Source organism: Neomonachus schauinslandi, chromosome 12 (genome assembly GCF_002201575.2).
Source record: "Neomonachus schauinslandi chromosome 12, ASM220157v2, whole genome shotgun sequence".
NCBI lineage: Eukaryota > Metazoa > Chordata > Mammalia > Carnivora > Phocidae > Neomonachus > Neomonachus schauinslandi.
In genome coordinates this window covers 24,119,249-24,134,241 of record NC_058414.1, presented here as the reverse complement: position 1 = coordinate 24,134,241, position 14,993 = coordinate 24,119,249, and positions in this window count along the sequence as shown.

Here is a 14,993-nt window from a genome sequence, read left to right as displayed (position 1 = left end):
AGAGTCCTCCTCCTACCCCATCCTTGCTTTTAGACTTGGTCTGAAGTATCCTGGAGAAGGGGGAAAAGGAAACTTTGGGAAGGCAATCTACTTTGTTACTGGCTCTTCTGAGACATCTTGGCCTCAATCTTTAGGATTCTCACCTCATGAGAAAGCATTCTATATGGTAGATTCAAATACTTATAGTAGGATCGTGGGAATGATGTGGTGTGCTTTTCAGAAAGATCATGGGATCTGGAGGTAGGCCTGTGTTTGAATCCTAGCTTCACCAGCTATGTGACACTGGGTAGCCCCCCCTTTTTTTTTTCTGCTATAAAATATTGTCTATTAAGTAATACATAATTAGGTCACTCAGCCAATCTAAGCTTATTTTGTATGGGTAATGGAACACTCTAGAACTAGAATTAATGTATTTTTAAGTTTTGTGTTAAGGAAAATATCCAAAGTTGCCTTGAAATTTGATGTTTTAAGCAAAAACTATCACTAGATGCGTTCTATTTTCCTTTTATTTCTAAAATTTCTAGTCTCTGTTCTCAGCAACCAATTATATACATATATATGGGGGGGGGTCTGTGAATTAATTATACCAAACTAAAATAATTTTTTAAAACAAAGTATCTGATGAAATAATGGTGATTTGAACCTAACTAATAAAATAGCAAACATAGGATGTGTCATATTAACAAAAACCTAAAACAGCTGAGTGGCCTTGAAAATACAAAAATAAATTCCATCTTCTAGTATTATTATGTTGTCTTTCATATAGCCAATAACTAATATATCCTTATTCATATCCCAAAGTTTTAGATGCTGGGAGATCTTAAATGCATCAATTTCCAAGCACTGATGTTGTGAAATTCTTTGTTCTGAGTTTTAAGAATTATGTTTTTATATTCAATTTATTTGAGGGAGATTAATTTATTATCAGGTCAATTTCTTAGTATCTCCATATGACTCTCAAGGAGAATTGACAACATAGCTCTGCTAACTAATGAATAAATCATATAGGAAGAACCAAAACTAATCTATGTTTTTCACAAAATGCTTCCTCAGGGCAGGACCCTATTATTATAGGCTCAGTTTTTTTACTACCTTTATACAGTGGACTCTTCAAAGATCTTTCTTTGTATTATTTGTGTTGGTTGGAGGCACAGTGAATGGGGGCGTATGTTGGTGTGTGCTGCCCCCTACTGGAGAAGGGCAAAGCTAGGTTTCCATGAGCAGGACATTGCTTCAACCAGACTTCACATCATTGGTCTTCACATGGACTGTTAAAGATAGACATTTAGAAATCAGAAGCAGCTTCAGCTCTCATATTCTAATCTACTCTAGATTTGTATTCCTACACATTAAAACAGTCACAGATTCAGTCAGCCATATAGCACACTCCAAATGTCAGCAACTGAAATCTTCTAATTTACAGAAAAGATGAAGGCCAACAAAATAAAAAGACTAATATACTGGTTAAAAGCAAAGTTACATAAGCCTGGGTTTTAAATCATATCCTCATTTTTCTGTGATCTTTTAAGTTGCCTGAACATTAAACCTCAATTTTATCATCTGTAAATTGATGTTATTCTATAAAATGGCTGTGAGAATTAGATTTCATGCATAAAGTACTTGACATAGTTTCTGGAACAAAATACATGCTTAATATATGTCAAATAATCATTCAATGAGCTACTTAGTATTTTCTGGAACTAAAACAAAAATTCCTCACAGAATAACTTCTCTCCCTACCCAAATACAAATGTGTATTTGTTAGAATGGTATTTCCTTCTTTCAAAGGCTCCACCCTGCAATTAGTTGTGTTCTTTGCCTTATACTCTTCACCTCATTTGTCATTTTCCTCAATGAACAATTCCCTTTCTTTCAGAGTTCCTTTCTTTGTCCTGACTTTCCTTCTCGGATTACAAACGTGCTTTCCTACTTTGAACCATAGTCCTGTCACTGTCTTTCCTTTCAAAAATCAAAATTGCTAAATATTACCCCACACTGGCCATCTCCCTGACTCTTACTCTTTAAGCCTTTGTTATGTAGGACGACTTTTTTCAATCTACGAAAACTGTTCATCCCAAGGTCACCAATGCTTGATCTCCTTTGCGCCACATTTAGTATCCACGTCTCTATTCTTGCTCTTCCTGAACTCTCTGCAGCATTGGCATGCCTTTCCTCTTCAGTGTCCCTACAGCTCTGTTTTACTCCCTTCAATGTCACCTTTCCATTGACTGCTTAACTATGGACATACCCTTGAGGCATTTTGCCACTTTCTCTTTTGCTCTGAACTGTTAGTGATCTTTATTTTCATATTATCTTATCACTCATCATCCTTCTAAAAATGAGTCTCAAATTCACCATCCCCAGCAGTATTTCATCACACCTACCATTATAACCCAGCAGTTCCATTCTTATTTATATACCCAAGAGAAAAAATGCAGCCACACAAAAATAGACATAAATGTTCAGAGCAGCATTATTCACAATAGCCAAAAAAGTAGAAGCAACCCAAAGGTCCAAATGATGAATGGATAAATAAAATATGATGTATCTATAAAACAGAGTATCATTTCACAATAAATATAAATGAAGTATTGGCACACAGGACAACAAAGACAAACCTTGAAAACATTTTGCTAAGTCAAAGAAGCTAATCACAAAAGGCCAGGTATTATGGGATTCCTTATAAATATGAAATATTTAGGCAAATCTATGGAGACAGACTTTAGATTAACCATTCATCAGAGTTAGAGGGTGGGAATGGTGATTGACTGCTAATGAGGACTGAGTTTCTTTTAGGAGAGAAGAAAATGTGCTAAAATTTGTTTGTGGTAATTGTTGTACAATCACGTGAGTATATTAAATACTGAATTGTATGCTTTAAATGGGTGAATTGTAGGGTATGTGAATTAGAACCCAAGGCTATTGAAATTAAAATAAGTACATACACAAATAAAACACTAGTAAGCATCAAATAGCCTTTTACAAAACCACTTTCCCTTAAAGCATTTTCATTTTGAAAGCTCAAATTGTGACTTTCACATCTTCCTGTGTTTTATATCAATACCTGTTTCTTCTCTAGTTAGGCAGGGAGTCTTTGAACCCAAAGAACCTGGAGAGAGAATTCTACTTTTATTTACTTTTTTCTTTTCTTTTTTTTTTTTTTAAAGATTTATTTATTTATTTGAGAGAGCGAGAATGAGAGAGAGTACATGAGAGGGGGGAGGGTCAGGGGGAAGAAGCAGGCTCCTCGCTGAGCAGGGAGCCCGATGCGGGACTCAATCCCGGGACTCCAGGATCATGACCTGAGCCGAAGGCAGTTGCTTAACTAACTGAGCCACCGAGGCGCCCTATTTACTTTTTTCTTAAAAAGCACAGACTTAAAAAAAAAAAAAAAGCACAGACTTAGGAAACTAATAGAACACCAGATTCATTCCATACTTAATGTGAAAACACTACATACTACATTTTTAATCTGCAGTGACAACTTGAAACCCTGAGTCTTCTTTCTTGCAAATTTTTTATCCTTCTAATGTTCCAATGGAAAATATGAGCTTTTGGATGTCCATGACTACATATATATGACAGGGTATCCATACGTCTTCTAACAAGGCGATGTATCTATTGAGGAAAAGAGGACCCCAAGGACAGACTTATTTTTAGCCACAAATGCCCGTTATTCCATAGAAAACTTGTCCTCTAAGGAAGCAATGGCAGCGTTTTTGTTTTGTGTTTTTAATTAATACCATATATGACCTGTGTTTCACCAAACGTTTTACTCCTACAATAAAAAGAAGGTAAGTGACAGGAAAATGGTACTCTATTTTTCAGAGTAAATTATCTGTCAAATACACAGCAAAGCTGCTCAACATCAACCCTAGATTGTTTTTAATATCTTACTGTACACGGTGCTAAAGTTAACTAAGCATCAATTAAGATATAAAAGACGGGTTTGGGTGTTTTTTTTTTTTTTTAATGGCACATATTATTTTTCTTAGGAAAATCCAGAGTATTGTTTTCTGTCAATAGGTCCTGTTGAACTGTTGAAAGGGATGAGGAGCCACAGATCGTGATTAATCTAGTCTGATCAGAACTAAAACTATGAACTATTTTCTGAAATATACAAAGACTGAAATGCAGAGAAACTGGAAAGAATAGAAGATAAGATTAGCGGACAAAGAAGACCTGAATAATGATTTAAACAAGACAAGAACATACCACTGGAAATACGTGACATCTCAGAATAATAGGCAAGTGCTCTTTGTCCTCGGACATGGTTGGTGAAGTTAACAGTTTCAATTTTCACTCCTTTCCATACAGTCGAATAACTTTAAAAACGTCTTTGTGTGTTGCTGATTCTTAAAGTTCTCATGTCTAAGTAATGTTTCCTCCTTCCTTTTTATTCAGAAATAGGTTTTCTTAACATATGTAGTGACAAAGTTATTTATGATATACTGTACATAGGAAAAATACTTTTATAGTTTCTAAAAATTTTCTTATGTTTTAGATCTGTTTTCCCCCTGCAAAATTCCAGGATCTTGGGCAGGGCTGATATCATTATACATAGTTTACAAATGAAGGGGCTGAGGCTTAGAAAGCTTGACAAAGTTGCCAAAGATATGCATGGGGCTAACATGATCAAGAATAGTTTCACTTCTTTTAACCTTAAACTCAAGCATTCTAAGATTTTAATTGTGATTTACTTTTTACATCAAAGTATCTTTTTCTCTTTTCAAGTCAGAAGGATAATGCATGCACATTAGAAAATATCTATATCTTGTACAAATTTAGAGAGTAAAAAGTGAGAAGCCCCAAATGTTAAATCCCACTGCTAACCACCGTTAAGTGTATGGTGTCTCCTCCTCCACTTTATTGCCCTAATACACACATATTAGGATTTTTTTTAAAGATTTTATTTATTTATTTGACAGAGAGAGAGAGAGAGCAGCAGAGGGAGAAGCAGGCTCTCCGCTGGGCAGGGACCCTGGACCCTGGGATCACGACCTGAGCCGAAGGCAGACGCTTAACTGAGCCACCCAGGTGCCCCACATATTAGGGTTCTTAACAAAGTAAACTATATAACTATCTTGGCTCAAGCTGCCATAACAAATACCAGGGACTGTGTGGCTTAAGCAACAGTAATTTAGCTCTCACACATCTGGAGGATGAAGAGTCCAAGATCAGTCCAAGATATAAGCAAGGCAAGTTTCTTTCTAAGGCCTATTCTTTTGGCCTCAGGTAGCCACCATCTGGCTATGTGCTCACATGACCTCTTTGAAGGCCCATGGGGAGAGAGGGGCAAGCTCTCTAGTATCTCTTCTGGTAAGGGCACTAATCCCATCAAGAGGGGCTCGCCCTCAAGACCCCATCTAACCTCTATCACCTCCCAAAGGTTCTATCTCCAAATAGCATCGCATTGGGGGTTAGGGCTTCAACCTATGAATTTGGGAGGGATACAAACATTCGATCCATAACAGTTATATATATATTTTCCTGCAAACTGTTTTTATAAACTATATTTGTAAAATACTCCCTATTAATACAAACATATTAAATCAACAACTGAATGGACATATATTAATCTACCACATGGATCCAGTAAAACATTAAATTATTGCCAAAATGAATATTCTTTATGTATCATTGTATGCTTGACTTGGCAGTTCCTGCAGATATCAATAACTGTATTGGTAAGTATGAGCACATATTAATTTAAATAGTAGAGCTATTAACTTTTGTTTCTTAAGGGAAATTCTATGAAGGAGTGACAACTTTGTGCTTAAAGAAGTTAAGGCGCCTGGGTGGCTCGGTTGGTTGAGCATCTGCCTTCGGCTCAGGTCATGATCCTGGGGTCCTGGGATAGAGCCCCAAGTTGAGCTCCCTGCTCAGTAGGAAGCCTGCTTCTCCCTCTCCCTGCCACCCACTCATGCTCTCTCTCTCTCTTACTATCTCTCTCTCAAATTAAAAAAATCTTTTAAAGTTAAGAGCATACAGAAGTTTCTCATCAATATCCTATTTGGTTCTTCCAAGGACTATGTAAAATACACAGAGTAAACATATTTAACCGTATTTTCATATAATAGGAAATCAAGGCATAGAGATTAAAAAATACTCCTCCAAATTCACATTTGAGGTAAGACCGTAATTGGAATTCAGGCCCAGATCTGTAGGAGTCCATGGTTAATATTTTCCATTTTCACAGATGCACTCAGAAATAAGAAGGGCCAGGGCGCCTGGGTGGCTCAGTTGGTTAAGCGACTGCCTTCGGCTCAGGTCATGATCCTGGAGTCCCGGGATCGAGTCCCGCATCGGGCTCCCTGCTCAGCAGGGAACCTGCTTCTCCCTCTGACCCTCCCCCCTCTCATGCTCTATCTCATTCTCTCTCTCAAATAAATAAATAAAATCTTAAAAAAAAAAAAGAAAGAAAGAAGAAGGGCCATGTAGGAAGTGTGAACTGTTCACTTTAAAACTAGAGCTCTTTTGCTTCTGGGATTTTCTTTAGACTATGTATGTACCTATTTGTTTGCTCAGTCTCACCTTTTTTCCATATTATACTTCCCCCCCAAATTCATTTCAAATTCAGATATGACAATTTCCAAACTGTGTATCCATTTCCTTGGAACTAACACTCTGGATCATGCATTTATACCCAGCAAAAGAAGAGAATGTTGGAGAACAAGAAATACCAGCAGAAAACACACAAGGCTCCTGTCACAGTTCTGCTGTGCACACATAGCTTTTCCATAGTGGGAAATGTTCATTATGGAAAAGACTAGGGAGAAATGTATGTGTATAAAATCTGTACATCATAATGTCAGTCAACGAACTATATGAACATGTCTCTAATTATGCTGATAGTTATGTTGGTTTTTCTTTCATTCTTATCTATAAGAGATCCTTTCACCTGTATTTACAGCTATCCTTTTAACAAAATAGAACTTGTTCCACCAAAAACAAAAACTCACTCATCTAATGAGCAGAAATTAAATTACTATGACCTGGAAAGAAACTGGCGCATGACAAGGATTACACTAATTTGTGCTGCCAATAAAGACCAAGTGTTTCATCCAAGAAGTAACCAAGAGGAATCTTGTACCTACAATATTACTGAATGACGTATGCAAAATTGGGCAAAAATCACAGGAAATATGTGACCAGGCACTAATGGGCAAATATCAGCATTTCAAGAATGGGATTTGGACATGAATTACATAGCTACTTATATCACACACCTCAGAAGTTATTAATTATGCCCTTCCTTTTCCGAGTTCTCTCACAATCCCTGCTGTTTTTCCTTTTCTCACTTGCTCATAGTGACTGCATTACCACCAAATGAGTATTTATTGAGGTTGAAGTGTCTTATTTTAAAATACCAATTTTTCTCAAAGGGTTTGGAGGTGGGTGTGGGTTATCAGCTATTCATACTTTTGGTATCAATTCCTATAATCTAATTGCTTTCCTTTTAGACCCAGCTGACGTGAGACTGAGGGGAGGACCGTGAGTCTGAGTAGAAAAAAAAGGTTTAGTGAAGAGTGCTTCCAAGGGAGTAAAGAAGGTGGCCGTGTGTGGATTCTTGGTGCAGCAGGTGGTTTTGGACTAAGAGGACACTGAGCCCAAGAGCAGGGGAAAGGAGACTGCTCTAAGCTGGCCTGGACCAACGAAACGCAGGGATGAAGCCAAAGCCAAATTGTGACTTGCAGTCTCTCTAGGGGACTGGTCCTTAAGGGGACAAGGAAGGTAGAAAACAAACATCTTAATCTATAAACTTTTGACTTCTATAGAGCATTAGTTAAGTTCCCCAATGACCAGTTCATAAATCTATGCATTTCATCTTTCAGACATTTTGTCAAGCACCTTCACTACAGCCCAGAGCTTCCTCTGTTGTGACTCAACTTCCTGTTTCCCTTGCTATCTCTCTGGTTTCAACTCCTTTTTGTATGGACAAGCTAATGTAGGCATTAATAGCTCACACAGGCTCATTATCCTACCAACTCAAGGCTGTTGGCCGTGTCATTCTCCACCACTGAACTCCAAGCAAAGGAAAGGCTAGATATCCTATTCAAAAATTACAGAGCAGATATCTTCTTTATCCAGAAAAGGACATCACACCAGGATCAAGACCAAAGAAACTTTGAAAGGCCATATCTTACTAAATTGCTCAGCTGTTTGATTCACAGAGTTCATTTTTCTGGTACTTGAAGATCATTCTTGGGTGCCAAGACAGATTCACAAAGAAGTATGCCCAAGCTGAGATATCCATAGTTTATCTTGATATGGATAAACACTTCAGTTTATACTAAAATGGAAATGTTTTTCCTTTTCCCATCTAGCAGAATCAGTTTACAAAGTTTTTTCTATGTAGTCTGAAATGCTAATCTCTTAAACACAAACAGATAGGTGTATTTAGACAGATGTAGATTAATTTCTTCTTCTGTGGAATTACTAATATCTGCTCTGTAGAAGTTTTGGATGGCCATACTAAGCTCAGGCCCTGCCACTGCTGATCCACAGCATATCATCAAGGCCTCACACTTCTTGATAGAATCAAGTCTAATGTCTTGATATGTTTTTAGTTCTTTTATTGACTTGAATTCCATTGCTTTTCATCTTTTTAATTCTATTACCTAGTTGTCTAATCATTACCTTTTAAAAATTTTTCTTGGTTGTGTTTATTGTCACAGTTTTTATATTGTAATTTACGCTCAACATTTTTAGTTCTTAATTCTTACTCTCATTCTACAATCTTACCTACTTATGTTATAAACATTGAAATATTTTATTTCTATTTTTACTTATGAACTTTTCCTTTTAATATTCTTTGATATTGTAATTATCTTATAATTAAATTTTTATTTTTCTGATTTTCAATTTTTTTAAATCACAGATTGCTCTTTAAAACTCTCATCTTTTTGTACCTATTTTATTTCCTTCTTTTTATTTGTACTTAACTGGCTGCTTTCTACTTTTTAGTTTAATTTTCCCTATCTTTTATTTTTTAATTTCCTTAAGATGGCCACAATAATTATGGCCCTTGGTTAGGCATATGCTTCAAGTCCACAGCATAAGTCAGGGTTCTGGGAAACCTGCTCTGCCTCAACTATCCACACAGCTACTGCTCTAACCCTCTCGTGGATTTCCTATCTTCTCAAGGAATGCTTTCCACAAGTCCTTATCATAAGCAGCCCCTAAGAATAATATATTTTATCTCCTAGGAAAAATTATTCCCTCTATGGAGATGTTATACTTAAAATATTGTTTTTGGATGACAGACCTCTGATTGTTTATATTGATGAGTTTGTGTTTGTATTTGCTTGTTTAATATATGTTTTGTGACATATATAAACACTAGACTTGGAGAAAATATGGCAACAGCCTGTTTTGGCTAAGAAGCTGATGTTTGGAAGAATGAGGGGCCAGGTAGTACTGATCCTCCCAGTGGACATTTGTGGCAGAAAGCACCAGAAAATGCTACCATTTCAACATTTGCTTCCTGCTAATGTATTCCTTAGCAATTTGGCCCTCTTCGCTTTTCTAAAGTCCATGGGAGAATTTGCTGAGTCTATGACTCTCCCTTGCCCCATTCCATTTTGATGGTCTAGGAGAAGCTGTATAGACAGGAGGTTATCCTAAAAACGGTTTCTGTGGTCATTTGCCTACTGGTGTCTCCCACAAATTTTCAGAAACTCTCCGTTCTGGGTATTTCCTGGCATACAGAGACAGATGTTTCTCTCACACTTTTTTTTTTTTTTTTAACTTTTTCTCTATAGGTAAAGAGTAAAGCATTTTCAAAAACTGAAATTATGGTCACTCTCAGAATAAATTATATGTTGAAGCTTTTTTTTTTAAAGATTTATTTGAGGGGGGAGTGGCAGGAGGAGAGGGAGAGAATCTTCAAGCAGACTCCTTGTTGAGCACAGAACCCGTTGCAGGGCTCGAGCCCAGGACTCTGAGATCACAGCCTGAGCTGAAACCAAGAGTTGGACGCCTAACCAACTGAGCCACCCAGGCACCCCTGTCTGTTGAAACTTTCTAAGGACCAAGTATAGCCCTTTGCCAAAAATGACCTAAGTATTCAATCAAACCCGGAGTATAAGCTCAAGGATGAAAGACTGTAAAGTGATTATAAGTGAGAAAGCTCTTATCTCGGTCAATTCTTTTTCTGTTTGAATTGAAAAAAATATATTCATGGAAGGAAAATGGTGTAAACATCATCTATAGAAAGAGAACAAAGAACAAACTGGCATGTTATCTTCAGCATTATCCCATAAACACATATTTTATGTGGCAGGCATGTATATATATGGTAAAAGTGTAGCATTGGGTACCATGGTCTTAAATGAGTTAAGTGTAATCCCTGTATTCTCATTTGCATGCCCATGGTCAATTTCATCATTTGTGAAAAGGGAAAAACAGCATCTACTTTATAATAGGAGATTTAAATAATGTAACTGTCTCCTAGGAGATATGTGCTCAAGAAGGAGGAGGTATCTTAATTATTCTAGAGTTATCAAACTTAAAGATTTGAAACTGTTGTTACAGATGCGATAGACATACTCCTAGTAAGCACAGTATTTTAAAGCCTTTGTTAAATATAGCAGTGACATTTTATTTATTTATTTATTTTATTTATTTTTTTTTAAAGATTTTTTTATTTATTCGACAGGAGAGAGAGAGCACAAGCAGGGGTAGCAGCAGGCAGAGGGAAAGGGAGACGCAGTCTCCCCGCTGAGCAGGGAGCCCGATGTGGGACTCGAACTCAGGACCCTGGGATCATGACCTGAGCTGAAGGCAGACGCTTAACCATCTGAGCCACCCAGGCGCCCCAGCAGTGACATTTTAAAAGATACTTTTCATTCTATAATTGTAAGAAAGTGTTGATTTTTGTCTGTAGCTATTGTCCAATTAAGTACAATTCATAATTAATCAGTTTGTTTTAAAACTTGTGATGCAGTTTGTTCAATGTGCCAGCAAATCTTCTATCAAAACACACTAATTATAAACTGCTGTATTAGTCAGCTTGGGCTGCCACAGTGAAATACCATAGACTGAGTGTTTTAAACAGCAGAAATTTATTTTCTCACATCTCTAGAGGCTAGAAAGTCCAAGTTCAAAGTTTGGCAGGATTCAGTTTCTGGTGAGAGCTCTCTTCCTGGCTTGTAGAGAGCCACCTACAACTTCCTGTTGAGTCCTTACATGGCTTGGGGGTGGAGTGAGGGAGGAGGGGAGAGGAGGAGAAGGGGAGAGGAAGACAGGGAGAGATTTCTTCCTCTTCTTATAAGGCCAAAGTCCTATCAAATTAGGGTTCCACCCTTAGGACCCCATAGAAACTTAATTACTTCCTAAAGATCCTGTCTCCAGATACAGTTACCTTACGGGTTAGGGCTTCAACACATGAATTTTGCAGAAACACAGTTTAGTCCATAGCATCTGCACAATTAGAGAGAATTGTCATCATATTTTAATAGGCAGCCTGCTTTCAGAGTATTCAAGCGAGTCGAAGTCTAGTACTAATACATACAGCAAGTTATTTTAATGAGAATAGATTCTTGAATTAGCATGAGAAAACACAGACTTACATAGGCCAAGACATTTGTCTTCAAACTATGAGAACAGATGGAGGGTGCTGTCGGTTATGATGGAATGTTTACCATTAGAGATCTATTTAAAACATTTATAGGTGAAGTTTCTTCACTCTTTTTTAAATTAATGGAAATAAGTTCAATGTGTTTACAGACAGCATCCAAAGACAGGCCACCAGAAAGATGAGTTAAATATATTTTACCATAGAATGATGATGCTAATCCTTTTTGTTTGTTTTTGGAAAGATTTTATTTATACGAGAGAGAGAGGGAGAGCGCGTGTGAGGACAAGCACACAAGCAGGGGGAGGGGAGAGGGAGCGGGAGAAGCAGACTCTCCCTGAGCAGGGAGCCCAAACCACGAGGCTTGATCCCAGGACCCTGAGATCATGACCCAAGCCGAAGGCAGACTCTTTTAACTAACTGAGCCACCCAGGCGCCCGATGCTAATCTTTTCTAAAATAATTCTATCTCCATTTTAGTTGGGATCTTTATGCTTAAAATGATATATGTTCACTAAAGTTAGGTTTTCACTTGGTCACTGCACCTACAAAAGGTATGCTACATTTTATAGTTTCTGTGCTGATCGGTATTAACCAACACAGGTCACTGATAGTGTGGTAATTCCCATCTATCAACAAAGAAGCCAAAATCAATAGTAAACTCACCTATAATCTAGTCATTTCACATGCATGGGCAATCTATCAATTCATAAAATCCAGTATACTCAGCACCAGATACTATGTTAAAAAAAAAAAGTACATAATATACATAAAATGTACATAAATTCTGTAGAAAACAAAAAGCAGAAATCTCTTTATAAGTAATAAATATTAAAAATATTAAAAATTATTCTGTTAATGTAGGCCTTTCTAGTGTTAGTGTTTCTATGAGAACATTTTGTATTAACACATGATAGAATTTAATGATACAGAATTTAGATAGAACTAGAGGATGATTGGGCGCCTGGGTGGCTCAGTCGTTAGGCGTCTGCCTTCGGCTTGGGTCATGATCCCAGGGTCCTGGGATCGAGTCCCGCATCGGGCTCCCTGCTCAGCGGGAAGCCTGCTTCTCCCTCTCCCACTCCCCCTGCTTGTGTTCCTGCTCTCGCTATGTCTCTCTCTGTCAAATAAATAAATAAAAAATCTTAAAAAAAAAAAAGAACTAGAGGATGATTAAGTTCATGTTATCTGTTAATTCTGAGGTTTCTGAGATGAAGGGTTAATGTACCAACTAGTAAGGATCAGCATGTCATAGGATGAGAGAGAGCTTTTACTACAAGTAAGGAATGACGTCTTCAAGTTGGCTAAATACATTATCAAAATGGAGTAGTAATCACATAGGAAACACCTACTTTGGGAATGGGATATAGTGCTGGGTTTTTTATCTTTTATCTGCTATTCTCTAGAGTGTTATAAAGATTAATTCAAAGGCTGATTTTATTCTTAGTTTCACTTTTACAGATACTTAAAATTGCAACTTATAAAAGAGCCATCCTATTTTTTCTGGGACTACTGTTCACATTGTTACTGCATGGCTCATGTTTTTCTTTTATATAGTCTTACTTCAATCATACTGTATTGTGTTTACCTTTTTTTTTTTTCCAAGCATTTGGAATATAGTTTTTAAAATAATTTCTCTTCAACCACTTACTTAAATAATGACCTAGGTCATCATTATTTGTGGAACTCTATAGATTGATCTGCATCTCATCACACCATGCATCACAGGACAGCTAGCCACCAATAATACAACCTAATTTTGCACTAGGTGTTACTTTTGGTTACAGAGCAATAGTCATTTTGAAAAAATCTCTAAAACTCCCTATTTTTTTAGAACACATTAGTTATGTTTATAAGTTGAAAATGAGCAAAACTGACCTATCAGATCTCTTGATTTAGCAGTTTTGATTATTTGAAAATTTGCTAAACTGCAGATGTCTAGTACAATTGGATGTTTATTAAAAAGAAATAAAGCTATATATCCTACCAGTTTTTCTGGGATTGAGTAGACCATCCAGGAATCAGTCATGGCAGAGCTTGAACTAATAATGGACACTTAAGATTATCTGACTAAGAAGCTCATTTGGGACTGAGACAAGCAGTTCCTAATTTTAGTCTCCTGGGCCATCATTCAAATATATTATTATTCAAATAGCTAATGAGACAGGAAGAGCTTGAACCATAATTGACTTGCATTCCCTTGGGAAGTCAGCCCTGAGAGTAGATCTAAATAAATTCCCCAAGTGTATTGTCAACAGAAAGTATTGTAATTAATTTACTAGTCAGACCCAAAGCACTGTGAGTAAAAGAATTGCCCAGTTCCTCCTTTACCTTCTGTAACTCCTAGATTCCAACCTTTCTAGGAAAAAATATAAACCTATGTTCACAGATTTTGAAATACAGATGTGATTTAAAATGTGAAATATGTGATATTATATATATATAGTTTCTAATGTATATATACACACATATATATATAGTTTCTGAAAGAAAATAAAAGTTTCTAGAGACAGTACAAAAAATAAAAGGAGTTTCTAAATACAGTACAAAGAAAATAAAAGCACCCATCAATGACAAAGTATAGTACTGGATATCACAAAAGCTCAGTTATGTTAAATATTATTTATATTAATAGAAATAATCAGTATTACTGCTATACCCTAAAATTTAGCTGCTTTGAATAATCCTTTAATCACACTCACAGTTTCAGGGTTTAAAATTTGGACAGGTAAATTACCTAGTACTGCAATTGCTGGATCATAGGGTAGTTCTATTTTTTTTTTTTAACTTTTTGAGAAACATCCATACTCTTTTTTTAAATGCTTTTAAAGATTTTATTTATTTATTTGACACATACAAAGAGAGAGAGAGAGCACAAGCAGGGGGAGCAGCAGGCAGAGGGAGAGGGAGAAGCAGGCTCCCCGCTGAGCGGAGAGCCCGATGCGGGACTCGATCCCAGGACCCTGGAATCATGACCTGAGCCGAAGGCAGATGCTTAACTGACTGAGCCACCCAGGCATCCCAAAACCTCCATACTCTTAACCAGAGTGGCTGTACCAGTTTGCATTCCCAAAAACAGTGCAAGAGGGTTCTCCTTTCCCCACATTCTCACCAATACCTATTGTTTCTTATGTTGTTGATTTTAGCCATTCTGACAGATGTGAGGTGATATATCATTGTAGTTTTGACTTTTATTTCCCTGATGATCAATTATATTGAGCATCTTTTCATGTGTCTGTTGGCCATCTGTAGGTCTTCTTTGGAAAAATGTCTTCATGTCCTCTGCCCATTTTTAAATTGGATTATTTGGTTTTGGGGCGTTGAGTTTGATAGGTTCTTTATGTATTTTGGACACTAACCCTTTATCAGATATATCATTTGCAAATATGTTCTCCCATTCTGTAGGTTGCCTTTTA